This window comes from Thermobia domestica, chromosome 11 (assembly GCF_964235325.1).
Source record: "Thermobia domestica chromosome 11, izTheDome1.hap1.1, whole genome shotgun sequence".
Classification (NCBI taxonomy): Eukaryota; Metazoa; Arthropoda; class Insecta; order Zygentoma; family Lepismatidae; genus Thermobia; species Thermobia domestica.
This window is the reverse complement of record NC_137464.1, coordinates 262,661,088-262,679,215: the sequence shown is the minus strand read 5'-3', so window position 1 is coordinate 262,679,215 and position 18,128 is coordinate 262,661,088. Positions and strand designations below refer to the sequence as shown.

Below are 18,128 nucleotides of genomic sequence, written 5' to 3'. Positions count from 1 at the left end.
AGGATAATATTAAGATGGATCTCGCAGAGATAGGAATACAAAGTAGAAACTGGATGCAATTAGCTAAGGATAGAAGTCAGTGGAGAGCTTTTGTGAACGCGGCACTGAACCTCCGGGTTCCATAGGCCATAGAGTTAGTTTAGTTAGTTAATAATAATAATAATAATAATAATAATAAGTAGTAGTAGTAGTAGTAGTAGTAGTATAATCATTATCATCATCATTGATAATTATACTGTCTATGTAGGATATTTGAAGAGAGTACTTGGAACTACACAGGGTTTAGCTAAAATTGGCTCGTTTTGGCTCGACTCGACTCGAAACTTGACCCAAATTCGAGTCGAGTTGGAAGAAATATTTCGAGCCGAGTTTTCGAGTCGAGCTCAAAGATATCTGTTTCAAGTTGAGTCGAGTTTCAAAGAAAACTCGCTCGTGCCCATCCCTAAGTATTACAGTCTTCATTGATAAATCAGTGGCCACCCCTAGAAACCTGGAACGGTGAAACGGATGTCAAATCAGGGAGTTTCTGGGGCAAACTCCATACGTTGTTATTTTTTATCATACCCATTATTACAATTTTGGCCTATTATGATTTGAAGCTAATTGAACTTTCATTCTCATTTGTGAAAATTGTATTATATGGAATATGATTACTTATTATCATTAACAGGAGATGGGCAAATATGGTTTTTCAGAGAGAAATGGAAAGTTTCGCCAATAGGGACTGTTGCTGCCCTAATATTTCTGCTTTACTCTAGCAGAATTATAATCATTGATAATATTACCTCTGCCTTATATTAGCATGTTTCATAGTAAAATATATAACACTAAAAATATGCAAAATTCAAGTCAATTACATACTATACAGTGACCCTGGTGGAATGAGTGGTTACGCTCGTCGCATTCTAATCAGTGCTTGGGTTCAATTCCCTGTGGGACACAAGTGGTTCGTGTCTCACGTTAAACTATAGATCCCGTCCTTTGGACGTCATCATAATCCCATAGAAGATAATGGCAAACCACCATGGGCTTACCTTGCCAAGAGATATTCGGGTTAAAGACCTACTTTCGGGCAGAACACTCAGCATCATATAATGTACACTCATGTCCAAAATTATTGTCGCATGTCTATAAATATGTTGTTGTAGGAATATAATTTGATAACGAATTCTCCCGGTATTTCTTATAATGTTAGTACGTGTATAATCAGCAAAGACATGTATGTGGTAAATTTCATGTCAAAAGAGCAGTAAATAAGAACAATAAAACGAAAATAAAACTTTCTTGTCCATTTAGCAACATTTTGTTTTACTCACTCTAATTTTCGTATTTATAATTCTTTTCTATGAAATTTACCACAAATATACATTTCCCGATTATACACATAGTATCAGTATTAAAAGTACCCCGCAAAATCATTATCAAATTATATTCTTACAAGAAGACAGTTATAGACATGCGACAATAATTTTGAACATGAGTGTACATCGTTAGTTGTCTTCATTTTTTAAGTTCCGTTTTCTTTCTACATCACTTCAAGTGCACCTTTTTTTTTTCGCTAGTAACCTCACCTTACAATACGTACAAGTAAAGTGAGACATTCACCAAAAACAAACAAAAAAAAAAAAAAAAAAGAAAAGAAAGAAAAGAAAAGTAATAAATAGCTGCAGGCACGTGTAATGTTAGATGCGTGGTATTCGCAAAAAAAAAAAAAAAAAAAAAGTTTTTAGTATTTGTTGCCAGGGTAACTCTATTATCACTGGCATGGTACTGTAACTTATCATTTAATATTAGCAATGTCCGTGGACTAAATACTAGCCCGGTTTGTGAAATGATGTTCGGGAAGAGAAACCGAAGTCGAATAGCAGTAATAGGTGAGACAATACCAAGAATGTATCTGCAGCACACCAACAAAATGTACTCAAAATTATAGCCTATTTGTGAGGTCCTAGAAAGGATAATGACTCCAGCTTTCTGAATTTCTCGTAACCTTCTTTAGACCACCTGATTTTCTAGTCGGTAAAGTGTTTTTCCTTTGATTTTCCCTCAGTGATTTCGGTCGCTACTTTGCCACAGAACCGATAATATTTATAAAACAAGAATGCCCTTCTGATAAGGACTGTGAACAGGGACGTTCGCAGGGGTGGGTCCTGGGGGTCCGGATCCCCCCGAAATTTCGACTTTTGTATAAATTTAGCCTAAGTTTAGGAGCAATTTTAGGAATTTTGATATAAAATACCCTCATTTTGAGTTTGGACCCCCCCCCGAAATAAATTCCTACGTACGGTACGCTACTGATTGTGAATTATGCGACCACCCCCGCCTACTTTACATTGCTTTCAAGCTCTTTACTTCTTCTTTCGCATAGGCAAAGTATCAAAATACTTATAGTCTTTGCTGATGAGTGATAAACATAACAGTTATATACTTTATAAAAGAAAGACAGAATTTTTATGCTGAAGACGTCCAGTTGATAGAAAAGCCATCAACATTTAGGGTATTCGGTGCACTAAATTACAAATCAAAATCTTAAACTAACAACTTATCTAAAAATTTAATTAAAAATCTACCCAAGTAATGAATGAAAAATTAAGAAGAAAATTTTGTCAATAGTTTCAAAATTTACAAATGACATTTAACTTTGTCCGTTCCCACCAGGCAGCTAAATTTTCGCCTCGATTTTTCTTCCTTCTTGCAGAAAGATAAAGGCCGCTCTTCTTCCTTTTCTGAAATGGCATCTTCCTAACGATTACTTTCTTCAAAGCTGCATAAACACAGTGCGGAAGCAAAACAAAAACACACTATGCGTTCGCCCTGGAATTCGGAGATTACAAACCTACCAACAGAGGAAAGGATTCCCGAACGTGACATAAGCAGCCGATTTCGAACGAACTGAACTCGTATTTCGCGCCTCGAAGAAGTTGAGTGAGGCAGACTGCAAGGAATAGTATCACTCCGCGCTGACGTCAGAAAGTGGGTGGGTCTATGCTTGCAGCAAACGCCGCCTATGCTGGCTAGATTTTTTTTAACGTACCATTTTCTTTTTTACGTAATAGTTTAACTAATATGCATTCAAAATAGATTTTGATTTCAGGAACGTTTAGCAAAAGGTACAATCTACAAATCCCTGTTTTTACTTTTTCTTTTACGCAACAATTTGTTTCTCTGTTGAAGAGTAATTGATAGACAAGCTGTCAATTCGATATTTTATTAATACTTTTATTAATTAAAGTTATTTTACCACGCTTATTGGAGGAAAGAACTACAGACAACTGTTACATACAATTTAATCTATCTAACAAAAAAAAGAGCACAACGATATCTCACATGATAAGAGAATTAGAGCGAAAATAGATTACCATGGATTTAAATGGCAATAGCGAACTTGGACAGAATGCAATAACTACTCTTAAGTTTTATTTATTTTATACCCCTCCCGCTCAGTTCTACCATCAAAGTGAACAGCCTAAAACCAGCCCAGCCTCGAACCTCATTCATGTTAGAAATTTGATCGAGATCGGTCAGGCGGTTCAGGAGATTTAGAGTCACAAACATAGTGATTTTTAATTTTATATACAGTATATATATATATATATTGTTTCCCCTCCACTGCCACTTCAAAAGAGTAACATATATAAAATCTAATAACATTCATTGCCTGGGAAAAGTTCACAAAGAACATGGCCCGCTATAAACAACACCAATTCCCCCTCCACTCCTTCTTTTACATGCCATGTCTCCATTTCTCGATATAGCTCCCCTAGTACTATGAAACTCTCTTCTTTCATAGTTGAAAGGAAAAATGATGTTGTAATGGTCTTTTTCCGTCTGGGTTTCCGGTTAAAACTTTGAAAGCGTTTCTACTTTCTTCCATTCTGGCTACATGACCTCCCCAACTGAGCCTCCTACACTTCATGACCGTAACAACGTTAGGTAGTTCCTTGTTACGAAGTTAGCGTCATTCCCCATTCCTATCTCCCTTCGGTCCAAATTTTTGCTTCAAGATTTTATTTTCAAATACTTTTATTTTGCGTTCTTCCTTCGAAATAAGCGAATATATTTCGCAACCATATAGCACAACAGGTATAATTATCGTTTTATACATTATAAGGTTCAAATTCTTCGACAGAATTCATGAAGACAAAAAAAGATTGAGCTGAATAATAATACGGATTCTGTACTTCGAAATAATGGAAGTTTTAATTAAGCATTTTTTAAGCCTAATAGCGTACAGCGACCCAAAGATTTGGAGGGAACAACTAGTAGTTATAAATTAGAAACTTGCACACATTTTATTTGTCCATAATTACTTGTCAGACAGTAATAATAAAAATCATTTTTTAAAAGGCACCAATAACAAATTCCAGATCACTTTGCGTTGCACTCGGATCAAAGAAATAATGTTGTTCAGTAAAAGTCACAGATCAGGAAACTGATTACGGAATTACGATTTTGTATAAAGACTTATCTCAACATAATTAATCAATTATTTATTACCAGACAAATAATCGTCCAGCACTAAGTATTTGCTGATGGAATGAATAATCAACCGAGGACTTACCTTACTGCAATGGACATTTCTTTGTCCACACTGAATAAAATTGCTTGGGTTAAGCTCTCCTATATGAAGCATTTCAAAGTGATTTGCCCCCTAGCAACCATCGTTTTTTTTTTTCTTTTTCGATTGGAGTATGACGACAGACGATCAAGTAATTGGGCAATCCATTTGAACGATATTATTTTATTATCAATTGTTGATAGGAATTCCTCATGTGTAATGGAAAACTGAGACTCTAAAGATAGACTATGACATACGATGCCCATATGTTCAAAGGACACCCATTGGTAATTTCTTCACATTTCATTTTTTTCTCTCTCTCTTTTATCTGTTCATTGCGAAGAAGGCTTGCGTCAACGCATCGTGTCGTGTCGTGTGAATCTCTGCTTATTTGAGGGTTATCTCGAGGTCAATTTATTTGCTGGGGGTCCTTTCCATATGTCCATTGCTTTGTGATGACCTCTGCAGTTGGTCAAAGATATGTTGAAACGGACATTAAAACTTTCTTCCCGTGTGAAATGTCAAAGATATTTACAAATTTTGTTATTTATTTGTTATTGATAACCCTTTGTATATATGGTTAACGCCCATTGTAGCAAATACAAAGGGGTAAAAGATCAGGATTCTCTGTTACAAATCTTTTGTCATCACGCTTACTTGGGGATTGTATTTCACAAAACGTGACTGTGCTTACTCACCATGTCCTATCTATTATTTTATATACACTATTACAAAATAGTTGAGACTGAAGGAGGCATTCTGACGAAATTTTAGGTCTACGCATCTTCTGAAGATTTTATGTAAAATATACGAACTACGAACGCACATTTCATTGCATTAAATAAGAATTGAGAACACCCATGGGGTATTTCTTTATGTTACAAGTAGTCAGTAGCGTAATTTCAGATTTTGTCAGGAAGGCGAGAAAGAGGAAACAGGAAATTGTCCACCGACATAAGAAATTCATGTTTTTCTTATATTAGTTTGCACTTTATTAAATTAACTTATACCTTCCAGCTTAACGTCGCACGACTATGCCCTTTAGGCTAAGGGAGACGGAAGATTAATGACGATGGAAGAATTCGAGAAATCAAAATGTGAGGTGAGAGGAAACAGGAGTTCCCTGAGAAAATCCACAGAAATACAACGTTGTCCACCACAACCTTGCTTGGACGGGATTGGACCAGGGATCCCACACACCAGAGGTAAGCGCTCTACCACTGAGAGACACCGTGCTCCTTACACTTTATTAAAAACGTTGTGTTTCTGAAACTCGACGTGGACAATTATCCTCATCTCCTCCCAAAATGACCCCCCTCCAAGTTGTATGTGCGTATTTGTTGGTAGACAAACAATAGTAGATAAAATAATTCGTTAGTTAACTGCGTATTTGTCCTACATACCCAGCAGAATTTCAAAACGGTTAATTATTATGGACAATGGAAGACGATTATTAGTCCCAAAAATATTTTTATTGATTTTCTCGAAAACTACACATCAGAATTTGCCGTCAATTATGTAATTTTGCTCAGCTTGATATGGTCTATCAATTATCTCATCTTTTGACAATGTTATTGTTAAAAGAAAATTATAAAGATTTAGAGTTAACCTTTAGACGCCTGCCAAGGATTTTAACAAAATCGTAGACTCTTACGTTAGGGGCTATGGTGACCCCCTAATTATCACTGACTCATGAATCATACACCCTTGGAAAGTTTGTAGACCACAGATTCCAATGAGGTAATATTCGTACAATTCCCACCATATTTGTAAAAGGAGAAACCTGGAGGAACCGTCCTGAAAATAAATTTAATTTACGTATATATGACTCAAAAAATTGGCCAACTTTGCCCCCTCTCTACTCCCCTCATATAAGCAAGAAATCCAAGTACAGGGTATTACCATATAGTGCCCTACTTCATTACTTCACATTCCAATTTTTATGAATATACCCCCAAGGGGGAATGCACCCATAAAACCTGTTGACAAAAACACGACCTTTATCCTCCTCCTCCCGCCGTGGTACCCCTACATACATAAAGTGCATACCGGCAAAAAGCTGCATCCTTCAGGAATACACTGGTACCAAAACCATCTTCCTACCTTAAGGGGCTGAGCTATTGAGGTTTAAAGTCTCGACACAGCGGTTGCATCAATGGGCGTTTCATGGTTAATTTAAGGAGACCAGATGTCCCTTTCTTGTCCCCCTTTTTTTTTAGAAAGTCATTTGGTGTCCCAACAATAATACAAACAGGAACCAAAATATACTTAAAAAAAAAAAGACACCTCCGTTTAAAGTTTAAAATATGTAACTTTGTTCAAAATAAAGTGTAACATTATTACATTATTTGCCCTACACGTGTCCAAATTTTTATGTAATGTTTACATATAATGTTTCAAAACAATATATTCTTTATACAATTTGTCCGTGCAATATGGCTTCTTACAAAATTTTTTAAGAAAAGAGTCATTGTTATGACAAAGGACCCCGCACTTTTCTTATGGAAAATGGCTTTCGGCTAATGTTGTTGAAACTTCGCTGGTTGATAGTTCTTAACATGTGGATCAAAAGTCTCAATGGGCACAAAGACCGAAATCCACTCCTTCCCCCCAAAAAACCGCCTCCGATTAGCTAGGTGGGGGGGGGGATTGAACTGATTTCAGTATGTAAAACAATTTGTTGTTTTAATCAACTCAACAAGGACCCCAAACAGCCACATGTTAGACTATCAAACTATCCCCTTGACACCGCCCTTTGCCCCCCACACATCCCCTCCCGCGAATTACCTAACGGATGTTCCATATTTCTGTAGTTTATAGTTGCGCGTATGTGTTGAAATACCTACAGTTTTGGTCTCACCTTCGATATAATGGGTTTCACGTATCGCTGATTACGAATCTGAGGTGAGAGTTCTAGAATTCAAGATGGATGATCAATATGGCGGACCAAAAACACGAAACTCCTGAATGTAGCCACAAATAGCTGTTTACTAGGGTATTTTGGGTCGTTGGTTACGAATCTGAGGTCAAAATTATTGAATTCAAGATTGCAGATCCAATATGGTGGATAAAAACATCGAAGCCACAAATCGTAGTAGACTAGAGTGTTTTTAGATCGCTGATTAAGTACGCAACATTCCTTGATACTTCAGCCACCATGTAGAATTATTCTTCACCCTTGCCCTTTACCAAAACCCACCACAGATATCTTAATGCTGAACGGTGTTAAAATAATTCATCAATTATCTGTTCATTATTTTCATCATTTCGGTTTGCAGCATCTAATGTGGTACTTAGCAATGAGACATCGGGATATCTAATATTCTGTAAATGTCGTGCATGGCCTAAATACCACAAGACACTTGCAACGTGCGCACATGTACCTAATGTACGAGCACCGCTTTGACATGTACAGTAGTAACCTTGAATAACATTTTGATCATAATCCTGGTCATTGTGTTAGTAGACAGAGGATACCGCGAGGCAATTCCTTTACTGGAATATTTAGGAATTGATCATAGAATGCCCGCACTCCTACTACCACGTGAAAGACAATTATCAACAGAAGATGCGAATACTTCTCGACTAGTTACTAAAAGTCGATGGATAGTCGAGGCAAGAAACGGGCATCTAAGATCTGTTTTTAAGTTTCTAGCACAAACGTTGAATCTTCAACATGCAAAGAAACTGAATAGTTTCTATCGCATAGCTGGAGCTATTTTGAACAAATACCATCCCGTTATTTTCATGCAAGATGCAACCATTGAATTAGCTAGAGAAATGAGAAATAGGTCAATCATGCCGAACGTTGTTAAAGCAAGAGTGGAGGTAGATAATCTTATAAGAAGGAACGGTCAATGGGTACCGCTGAATGATCAAGGCCTAATTGATTTCTCTGTACTTAACTTAAACTACTTACGAGATTTGACTGTAGGCACATATCAAGTAGATCTCTCATCCTCTTAGGTCCAAGATAAACTAATACGAGATAAGGATGAGCAATTCCAGCTTGACGAAAACGTAACTGAACCGGGATTCCTAAGCATAAGTCACTACTCAAGGTTCCGCAATGCAACTAAGCATCAAGTTTTCATAGCATATGTAGCCAATGATGAAGATGACCAGGATTATGATCAAAATGTTATTCAAGGTTACTACTGTACATGTCAAAGCGGTGCTCGTACATTAGGTACATGTGCGCACGTTGCAAGTGTCTTGTGGTATTTAGGCCATGCACGACATTTACAGAATATTAGATATCCCGATGTCTCATTGCTAAGTACCACATTAGATGCTGCAAACCGAAATGATGAAAATAATGAACAGATAATTGATGAATTATTTTAACACCGTTCAGCATTAAGATATCTGTGGTGGGTTTTGGTAAAGGGCAAGGGTGAAGAATAATTCTACATGGTGGCTGAAGTATCAAGGAATGTTGCGTACTTAATCAGCGATCTAAAAACACTCTAGTCTACTACGATTTGTGGCTTCGATGTTTTTATCCACCATATTGGATCTGCAATCTTGAATTCAATAATTTTGACCTCAGATTCGTAACCAACGACCCAAAATACCCTAGTAAACAGCTATTTGTGGCTACATTCAGGAGTTTCGTGTTTTTGGTCCGCCATATTGATCATCCATCTTGAATTCTAGAACTCTCACCTCAGATTCGTAATCAGCGATACGTGAAACCCATTATATCGAAGGTGAGACCAAAACTGTAGGTATTTCAACACATACGCGCAACTATAAACTACAGAAATATGGAACATCCGTAAGGTAATGCGCGGGGGGGGATATGTGGGGGCAAAGGGCGGTGTCAAGTGGGGTAGTTTGATAGTCTAACATGTGGTTGTTTGGGGTCCTTGTTGAGTTGATTAAAACAACAAATTGTTTTACATGCTGAAATCAGTTCAATCCCCCCCCCAGCTAATTGGAGGCGTTTTTTTGGGGGGAAGGAGTGGATTTCGGTCTTTGTGCCCATTGAGACTTTTGATCCACATGTTAAGAACTATCAACCAGCGAAGTTTCAACAACATTAGCCGAAAGCCACTTTCCATAAGAAAAGTGCGGGGTCCTTTTAAAATTCTTGAACAGACATTTTTTCCAAGTGCAAATTTCTGAGAATTTTCAACATTAAATACATTAATCAAGTATAGATTATTGCAGTGAGTTATGTACGATATTTCAGTAACTTACATATTATTGCATATTAACACAAGCCGAATATTTGCATGTCAAAAATAGAAATATATGACCTGACTTTTTATACTGTGTGGATCATCTGGAATATATCCGGCCCAAATGTATTATTTAGTTAAAATATAACTTGTGACTAATCTTTACAATTCCCTTCTAACAAATAAACACTGTGGCCATACAATTTTATGTGATTTTCTCTCTTTGATGCTGCATCTTGATATCCTAAACAACAATCGAAATACTGTAATTCCATTTTCGTTGAGTTCAGCAACACAATAAATGCTGCCAGGGAACATCCGTAGGTTTGTCAATTAACACATTGCCTTGTTAAAATATAATGTTCACAAAACAAGCCCAAATGTTTTATACCATCGATTTTAACAGAAGCTGCTTCGTTGGCATATTTTATCAAAAGCATGAATCCCTGACTGTATTTTCCTTTTAAATAGGAAAGATCTCTATGCCTTTTGAATTCACCTTTCACCATCTTGTGACACCTTACTCTCCTTTCTAGTGAACATCATTTGGGTTTAAAAGATTTTATGTTCTTGGTACTTAGGACGATCTTCATCCTTAATGTCCCTTACAACTAATTAAGATAAAAAAATTTCTTCCATAATAGGATCAGAGGAAAATGATTTAAAAATACAAGTTGCGTTTCCCCGCTGAATTGCTAAACTAAGTCTCTGTATTAAAAATTGTTTGCTCCGCGGATCTCCTGTTTTAGCAACCAGCTATGAACCAGTTTGTTTCACTAGATTCTTTGCCTCTTTGCTGAAAACACCCATTGTTTCAACAGCAAAGGGAATTGAAAATATGGTCCTCTTTTAAGCATGTGTACTTTAGATGTTTTCGCCTGCACTTCTATCTCTGCCGCACTTCTAGCTTCCTTAGATGTTGATACGATATGAGAAGCTGCAAAAGTGACATCCCATATTAGACATTGCCCTTTTTCCCAGGGGATTAACGTGATGCCATCTGGTCTTTTCCCATCATCCCTTGATAAACCAGATGGTTCTAAAATTGAGGACACTTCTATACTGGCCAAAGCACGCTTTAGGATATCATTTAATTCAACGTGTCGGGACACTCTGCCTGCGCTTTTGAAACAGCTCAACGGATGCAAACACTTTTCATTGACCTGCTCCCGACAAATGCATGTAAATTTTCTACACATGCTCATGCCAAGACGTAGAGCAATACAAAGACGAAAAGAATTGCTATCCATGATAGTTCCAATATTCCTCGATGGAATTGATTGCAACCATGCGCCAGATTCTGTTTCTTGTAATGCCTTAAAGCGAGCTATATCAAATATATTATCCAAGACTAACTCTTGTTCAATAACTGATTTTAACATTATTTAGTCCCAGCTTTTCTGTACTTCCAATGTGGATGGTATGTCATTTTCAAATAAGAACTTCCATACGTCAATTGCCTCTGTCAAGTGATGAATGACCGCATCATCAACAGGAATGCTAAGAATGTTGGAGATGAGTGGTCTCACCCCATAACAAGAGGAAATAAAAGCTGCAAGACTGAGGTCTGAGACTCTGCGGATGTTCAAACCTCCAACTTGAATTGGAAGACTGGCTTGTGTCCATTGTATTTGATTCATAGATATATTTACAATAGACTCTAATGCTTTTTTCAGGCAGGCATCCATTTGGAGAAGTAGAGATGGTATATACCATGTTGGAGTAGTTTGAAGAAAATATTGTAACTTTGGTATACCCATGCAGGTTTTTAGAAGGAAATATGCCAAGTGAGATGGTAATATTTTTAAACGTTCAATAACATTTTAAACTAATTTAGGTGCTTATTAAAAGCTATTTCGTATCCTGTTTCATGCAGTGGAGCACCTAAAAGAAATAACTGGTTCGCATTAACTGTTCGAATACCAGGAAGAAGCTGTTGAAATTGTGATACAATAGTGGGATTCACTTGTCCAGATGTGAAAAACAGTTCACATTTAGAAGAATTAACTTCTAAACCAATGCTTTTAGACTCCGCTAATAAAGTATTCACATCCTGAAAAACCGATTGTGGGGACCCACCCAAAGTACCATCATCCAGATAAAATAAGTTTAGTTCAGATGATAATTTGCAAACTATAGGATGGATTGATAAGCTGAAAAGCATTGGGCCAGTGGGATCCCGTTGTTGACAACCGACCTGGGACAGTATTGTTTTCTCTCCAAAAAACAGCATTGATGGACAAGCATAACTTCGCCAGAAAAAGGGATAAGCGGCAGGGAGCTGTTGCTTTATTTCACTTAGCATGATATCGCGTTCCATTGTATTAAAGGCATTTTTATAGTCTATTTTGAGAATGACGTGCTGTGAATTTTCATGGTTCTTGATAAAAGTTCCGAGTTAAATGGATAATTGCTTCACACTCTCTTTTCGTTGCGGACCCTAATTGGTTGGGCTGGAAATAGGAAAAGCATTGCTGATAAACACTGGAGCATGCAAACTTAGAAGCCAATCTTCTTAAGGTGCAACCTACAGCTACTGGATGAATTCCGCCTTCTTTCTTACGGAGTGCACAAAGTGTGGCTCCGAAGAAATATTTTCGTATATCTTGAGGCACTCTTCTACACAAAATAAGATTAACTTTGTATTAACAATTATAGTATTATAACTAATATTCAATTGGCATGTGCTTCATAATATGCGATTGCTTTCGAAGCGTGATGCAGATTTGAATTTTCTTAAAACCATATTTTTTTAATGTTGATTTAGCACACTATGAAGAAAAAAGTTAGGGAAACTTGGATCTGAAAAATTCAGCAACGATTTTGTTGGCAAATTGTGTGCTGACCATATATCACTTAGCTGAGCACGAAAGCTATAACTCTTCATAGAATATAACTCAAAAAACGAGCGCAGTTCCATGTGAACATGAGTCCTGTAAGAAGATAGCGAGTCAGAGCGATTGTTTGTCTCAATGAGGTTACTGAACGTGAGAACTAATGAGCAAAGGCGCCAATTTCTGTATAACTTTGCGGAAATTCGGTCAGTGATGTATACATGATGATTCGGATGATTTCATTGTTACATGTCCAATCGAATATATCTAGACTCTGGGGGATCCAAGCAAACTTTTTGAGGAACTTGGTCCTCTCAGGATCGGCGCCCATGCATATGACTGTCAGTCTCATTGAGAATGGTGAAGCCAAGGGCATAGAGAGCATGATCTAAATGAGGTTAATAAAAGTAAGATCGAGCTATCTCAACTGTTGTTGAAGATAACGAATCTGAGCTATCATGAATCTAATTGAGTTTAGTGAGAACGAGCTCCATTGAGAATAATGAGATGATCTCACGCGCGAATCTGAGAGAGTTCCGTTTGTAAAATGGCTATCTCTGTATCATGATATATACCGGGTGCACCATTTATAATGTCCCACCTTTATAACAGAGGAACCAAGAGAGAGAGAGAAGCGAAACTTTGCACAAAACAACTACAGGAAGGGGGACATCTATCGATGTATTGGGTAACATCACCAGGTGAACAGTGTTGCCAACCCAATATAAAGTTATGATTTTTCAAATGGAATGACCTAAATTTAATTTCATAATTCGAATCAGCAATGAAAACAAAGACGAAAAAGATGACACTCGCACTTCAGTGTTGCATACTTTTTGAGAAATATTGTAAAACATGTGTCAAGTTTAAACGCCTTTAACACCCACAAGGAATGAAGTAGTAACTATTTGTGCACGTTAAATGAAATACTGGAAATAACTCTTTAAAATGACTTCAAGTTTAGAAGGATCAGTTAAACAGTGTTGCCACAACAGAAGAGAGAAAAATTGAATTCGGAAATAGTGCAATAACTTGAAAAAAGTCCCTAGTACAATATGATTTAAAATTCATACTGCAAATCAGTATGTTATAAGGAGCATTGTCACGTTTATTTGAGATCGATAAGTCAAGTACTTACCGAGATATTCGGTACTCTGTAAAAGCTGAGAATTTTGTGCTGTACAAGATGGTAACGCTGTTTCAAAATTCTCTTTTTTCCCTCAGCGTTAGAGAAATCGTGAAGAAATGTATAAAACATTAATCAATGGACATACAATGAAATGAAACCCATTTGAGTTCTTGAAGGGACTAATTAAACTTAATGTGGATATAAATTGTTCTTGAGTTAGTAATAGGAATTCACATTTCAACAAGGTGGTAGAAATAGGTTTACGAGAGTTACCTAATAGCTATTTCGTGCGATGGATATACTTATTCTCGTGCAACTTTAGAGGAGTAATATCGAAACAATTCAATATTATCTGTAAATATTACCGACTTGTACCATTTCTTTTTTAAAAACAAATAAATGAAATAAGTAACAGTTTGTTCCAATTGAAGCAATACAAAAGGATGATTAGCAAGCACAATTTCTTTGGCTGTTTTGCAGCTGGTGGGTGTAGCCAAGCGGTGTAACCATTATAATTACTCACTTTCTTCGTTTGCATGTCTAAGGGGATCATTCGGAAGCAATTTTCAAGAAATTGTACATACAAGAAATGCAAGAATTCATTATAACTTTTATGCCGATGATCACTAACAAAATGTTAAATATTGCTTTGCGTTGACGCAATCCATATCGGAATAGTTCCCCAAGTCTCTGGCATTACCCATCAGGTCACGAAACAAATTTCTTTGTGTGGTATTATTTGTACAGATGTACTCTCAGTTAGGAACTTAAAATTTTAGAGTCATTGGCCCTAACTGAGTATTTTTTTATTTATTATTATTTTTCTACCGTTTTATAAATCTGTACAAAGGTTAGCTGTATGAGTTGTAGCCTATATTCACCAATGAAATAGGCATTTTTTCTGGAAATAACTAATTATATGTACCATAAAATTCGTGTATTTTTTTTAAATTTCTACTTGCCGCCAACTTGTCAAACTGTACGTTATCTTCTGTATTTGTCAGCTCATTTATTGAATGTATAGTTACAATTAATCAAATAAGCTTGAAACGCGCTACTGCTTTTCATGTGAAGCTCGACATAATATTTTAAGTACATTTTTAGGAATATTTCTCGTGCTGATTTACTTTTTTGCCGCACAACTCAAAATATTTGTTCAAAAATTACAAGTATTTCAAAAATTCCTTCTTATTGTTTATTAAATGATTTGCGCTGGCCGACATGGGAATTGGTCAATTGGAATAGTTAAATTTCAAGGGATCCATCATAATCAATTGTTGAATAATTAAGATTCTTCTAGGATTTGCGCGTAAATACGGCGTCCGAATGTATGCATAAAAGCTGTATGCAATAAACAATAAATAATTTGTGCTAGTAGGCCACTAAAAAGCACGAATGCTATCTCACCGAGTCACGGCAGGGCGAAGCTGAAGGGCGCGAGCTCTAGAAAGGGGGTGCGTCAGCAAAGATTGGTATATGCAAAAATAAAGGTAGTGAAATGAGTGGATTTTGGTAATGATATGAGTTTCAATAATACTTGTCATGGTTTCATACTTGTAGCGTTCCACTTGTAAACATAAAATACAACTTCTGTACACTGTGCACAAATACAGCAATGGTGGAAAATAGTTTCTAATACAACCATCATTTGTATGCACTCACTTATTTTATCCGTAGTAAAGTACTCGTAAGGATTTTCCATTATTCTCCGCGGCACCCGAATTGGCGTGTGGCATCAACCAATAAACTCACAGTGCGCTGTTACTAAACCTTCAGGGAGGAATCAAATCATTCATAATTAATTTTGTTCGTATTTGTGGACAATTATGAATGATTAGGTTCCTCCCTAAAGGTACAGTAACAGCGCACTGCGAGCTTGTTGGCTGATGCCACACGCCAATTCGAGGGACGTGGACTATTGTAACCTACACATCGAAACATGAAATACAGGTGTATTACTTTGTATTTAACTCTATCGCTTGCAATTTTTTTTAAATGTCTTTTCATGCGAAGTACGGAATTTTACATGTAAATCTTTCAAAATTTGGTGCGCCAAACGTAAAAAAGCACCATATTTACTATAAACTCAAAGGTAAATAAGTTGACCAAAATGCAAGTAGTAAGAATGATGTAATGTACTATACACTGGCTCACGCACAACAATGCATGATATGTTTAACTTTTGTAATATAGTGGTGATGGGGTTCATTAAAATTTTACTTAGGTGTTTTTTCTTTCTTTTTTCCTTGAACATAAAATATAAGTTAGGATACGTAGGTTGGCTTTGGTTAGCTTAGTTTAGTATACATTAGGTAAACTTCTTCTTTAATACTGCAGCAAACGTAAAATTTGTGGATTGTGCATTAGCTAATATCAGAAAAATCGTAGGTTCAAGTTTTCTCTTACATACACAGCTGCTAGGTCGTAATTAATGAATGTCTTAAAATGTTTAATACGGCTTCATTCTGTAGTGGATTGTGTTAAGCAAATGTAAAGTATACCTTTTTTTTTTTTTTTTTTTTTTTTACAATTCTCATTATGCAATTCTTTATTGCATTGTTTGTGTTCGTTTACGATCCGCAAATTTTGCGAAAATTATTACGAAATTAGACTCATATGCTGTTATTTAGCGTGGCACATAGACTGTTATTTGTTATGGTACCAATAGCTTCTAATGTTTGTATTTAGTGTTTAGGTGTACCGTTACGTACAATATTATGTCCTAGCAACTGTTCGGAATATTTTCTGCAATATATTGTAAGATAGTCATTTCAAAACTTCTGCACACTGAAAGATGTTATGCAAGCTAATAATTTATTGTACAAAATACCTTTACAGGCCGTCAATACAATCTCTATACTTGTTTATGACAGCTTCCCAACATTTGGCAAATTCTGTATTCTGGATATTGCACCTTCATTGTTGAGGTATCTGTGATCACTCGGGTCACCTCACTGAAAGCTTCGTCAATCTAATCAAAACATTTTCCACAGAGTAGTTCTCTTAATTTGGGAAACAAATCAAAGTCTGGTGGGGCCAAATCAGGACTATATTGGGGAGGGAAGTATTTCCCATCCATATTTGTTAATTGTCACCCTTACTTGTAGAGCAGTATGCGGCCTTGCATTATCGTTCAGAATGAGGACACCAATTGCAAGCATGTCGGGATTTCTTTCAATAATTTTCGGGCGCAAAACATTTTGCAGAAACAGCTTGTAGTATACGCCTGGTATAGACGTCCCCTGTGTCACTCTATTGTAGCCATCTCTCGATTCGTATCATACGCGAAGATCATCGTGAGTTAAAAGTTTGATTGTTGATTTGTCTAGCGGAATTTCTTCGGGCGTGAAGAGTCTGAATTGTTTTATTGTGACGACTGAAACTTCAATTCTGGTTCAAACTCTTGCATCCAGGTTTCATCAATTGCAACAGTCATTTGGAAAAACTGATCTCCTTCTATTTGATAACGTTGAAGCAATCAATTTTTCTACGATTTTATTGCAACATGCTTTCTGCTCTTTACTCAGATCATGCGGAACCCATCTCATCTTCAGCTTCAGCTTCTCAGTAATGATTCTGTAAAGTGAAGTGACAGATATTTTGGCCTTATATGCAATTTTCTTACATGTTTTCGTCGACCCTCTCTCAAAATGTCATTCACAATAATCTAAGGAGTGTCGTCTGTTGCAGTTGATGGTCTTTCACTTCTTGGGGTGTCCGCAGTGCTTACACGACCTTCACGGAAACGAGCTCAGTACCGAAATACAGTGCTATGATCCACTACACTATTTCGACAAACCTCCCGCAAAGTATTGTAAATTTCAGTTGGATTCTTTCCACATAGAGTTTCGATTTGATATAGGAACGCTTATCATCCTGTGTAACCCAATTTGAGGCAGGTTCACCACTGAATTTCTCACAACACAGCTAAGCAAACCAGAAAAAATAGAAACAATCGTCAAGCAAAAACTCTGACCCACAACTGACCTAAAAGTGAACTTGATCAAACCACTGAAACGGTCGTGCATGAGCTGTGTGCAAGACTTTTGAAATGACCCTTGCATTTATACCTGGACCCTCTCATTTCGTAACGGTTTGCGTCAACACAAAGCGAAAATAAGCATTTCGGTTTTACTTTCACGTGGTGACGTGTTTGTTTTCTACGGACACAGTCCCATGTAGCACAGGATGGTACTTGTTTCTCTGCCTTGCCTTCCTTTACGCACATATACACTGTCGCTGACATGTCTCCTCTATACGAACAAAAGCCCGTGTGAGTTTCCAACTTCGTTCTGTTCAAATAGATGAAATGATAGTTTCTAGTGACCACCATGCAGAGGTTTGTACGTATTTTTCCGAGAATAATCGCTTTTCAGACATATCATTTTGCAGTATATCATAAATCTATATTCAATTATTGT

General features: G+C 36.7%; 1 protein-coding gene across 1 annotated transcript in view; it reads right to left on the bottom strand.

The window, feature by feature from the left end:
- Positions 1-4,681, bottom strand: part of LOC145665025 (mitochondrial glycine transporter-like) — a 46,535-nt gene extending 41,854 nt beyond the window's left edge. The window contains exon 1 of the mRNA XM_081732237.1: positions 4,562-4,681. The gene's annotated coding sequence lies outside the window, so the exon portion shown is untranslated. The remainder of the gene's footprint in view (positions 1-4,561) is intronic.
- Between the last annotated feature and the right edge of the window lie 13,447 nt (positions 4,682-18,128).